A 2549-nucleotide genomic window follows, 5' to 3' on the forward strand; every position below is an offset into this window, starting at 1 on the left:
AAGTAAATAGTTATTCATTTTAATACTTTTTAAAAGCAATATGAAATTATATCTAAGAACCATTTTGGCTGTACCCCATATGTTTTGATATGTAGTACTTTTATAGTTGTTCAGCTCTAAATGATTTGTAATTTCCATTGTCATTTCCTCTTCAACTCATGAATTGTTTGGAGATGTGCTTAATCAAAATGTGATGTTTCTCCCTTTCTATGTTATTATTATTGATGTCTAATTTAGTGACAATGTGGTTAAAAATGTCATCGCTATGCTGACAAATTTTTGAAAAATTCTGGGCTGTCCTTTGTGTCTGGTATGTGGTTGATTTTGCTAAGTGTTGTGTTTGTGCTTGAATGGGATGCGTATCTTTGATTTTGGGAGCAAGGAGCTTCATATAGCTGTAATAAGTATTTCAGTCCACGAGGCATGGCCTACAACAAAAATATAATTTTAAATTTATTCAGTGGAAAAAAAATAAATTTATTCAGTGGGAGTGAACTTCCTCTGTCCCTAGATATAAATTCTGGAAAATGTATTTTTTTCCCCACAAAATAATCTAGAGTCCCGTTTCCACTTTGGACCCCCAAATCACCACCTCTCAGGGTCCTGCAGGAGATATCCATCAATGCTTCAATCTACACGCAGGTGAGGTTGCCCTCCCTCCATGCTAAGGTCTGTATTGGCTATGGCCGGCCTTGGTGAATAGAGCAGGCTTCTAAATCTTGTCTTTTCTGTCCCTTCATCAGCTTCTTAGCCTCCTGCTCCTTCTATGGATCCTGTTTCAGTGAACAGCACCAGCACACACCTGCCTGGGTCAGAACCAGGAATTATCCTGAACTCATCTTCCCACTCACACACCCATTTCTAGACTCATCAACTCTACTTCCCAAATATCTCTCAAATTGGTACCCATATCCCTCAGGTTTTGTTGCCACAGTCTTGGTTCAGACCACCTTTACCTCTTACTTGCATCCTTCCAATTGCCTGTGAACTGATCCTCATGTCTGTCTGTTTTGCCTCCTACTAAATTCTCTGCTGTAGCCAGTGATTTTTCTAAAATATAAATCTCATTACATCATCCTCTGCTCAACTCATTCAGTAGGACTCTATAGATCATAGAATAAACTTCAAAGTTCTTAACTTTGCTTACATGGCCCCTTAGCATCTGGCTCCATTTAAAAAATAATTAATTTTTATTTTTCAATTATAATTTACATTCAATCTGAAACTAATACAGGGTCTGGCTCCATTTTTAAAAATTTATCTTCAGCATCTCCTGTGATCATTTCCTTCTTTCTAAACGAATCAACACTCTAGCCAATATGGTATGCCCTTCCACCAGTCAAAGATTACACATACAGATACATCCATTTGTATATACACACACACATATACATATATAATACCTATCTAGAAAATATATGTATATATGGTGGGAATTATAAGAATCAATAAATGCTTATTTATTGATTGATTTATTGCTGCAAAAAGCTTTACTGTTTCATTTGGTCCAATGCATGGGATCGGGCTCCAGGGTGGTTAAAAGAATGACTAGTAATTTCAGGAAGAGGCTCAGGTAAAAGGCAGAGACACCAGAGGGATGCAGAGGGGCCTCTGAAAGGCCTCTGGGCTCCAAAGGCTCCTAGTCATGCTTGAGGGTGGTCCTATTGAAGAGATACTCGCCCAGCCCAGCCTGGCGGCCGGCCAGCCTGCGGATGTCAGTCAGGTGGTCACCCATCTTCTTGATCAGTTTCACCTCCTCATCCAGGAAGTTGTTCTCCAGAAAGTTACAGAGATGAGGGTCTGCGCGGGTAGGACCCAGGGCCTGCAGCTCCAAAAGGACCTGGTTCAGGTTCTTCTCCAAAGCCAGGGCGGCTTCTATGGCGTCCTGAGTTTTGCCCCACTCATCCTGGGAAGGTTTCTGCTTATCCTGGAAGAGAATGCGGCCGCCACGCTTGTTTTGCTACTTTAAGACGCTCAGCGCTCTCGCGCTTCTTCTCCGCCAACTTGCCGAAGAAGTGGCCCACACCCTCGAGAGCCACATCATCACAGTCTTCGAAATAGTAGCCCAGAGAGAGGTAGGTGTAGGAGGCCCGCAGATGCAGGTTGGCCAGGTGGTTGACCGCAGCCTCCATCTCGGTGGAATAATTCTGACGAATTTGGGAGCTCATGGTTGGCCGGCAATAAGGATTTAAGGTAGAAAAACCCCAGTGTGTTGGCTGGTCCCGGAGGTAGTTCTGAAGGTGGTGACTGGATGAGATGCAGGAGAGTGGGCGGAGGTTGGAAGAAGGGGCGTCCCTGGGTCTGTTCCGTCCAAACACTGTTGAAGCAAGAGACAGATCCAGGACCTCTGAGGGCACTGCCAATAAATGCTTTTTAAAACTGTACATAGATATCTGGTTATAGAAGGCAGATTAGCTAATGTATTAATTTTTTCTTCTTCCCCAGGTCCCTGTCAGAACCATAGTAAGAGCATATAAGAGGTGTAGATTCATGAGAACAGAAAGAATGGGACTGAAGTCAATAGCAAATAAGAGACTCACATTTCTGGA

At 42.6% G+C, this 2549-nt stretch overlaps 1 pseudogene; it reads right to left on the reverse strand.

Annotated features, from left to right (window-relative positions):
* Positions 1-1633: 1633 nt before the first annotated feature.
* LOC118651448 lies at positions 1634-2222 on the reverse strand (annotated as a pseudogene).
* Between the last annotated feature and the right edge of the window lie 327 nt (positions 2223-2549).

This window comes from Myotis myotis, unplaced genomic scaffold (genome assembly GCF_014108235.1).
Source record: "Myotis myotis isolate mMyoMyo1 unplaced genomic scaffold, mMyoMyo1.p scaffold_m19_p_3, whole genome shotgun sequence".
NCBI classification, from domain to species: domain Eukaryota; kingdom Metazoa; phylum Chordata; class Mammalia; order Chiroptera; family Vespertilionidae; genus Myotis; species Myotis myotis.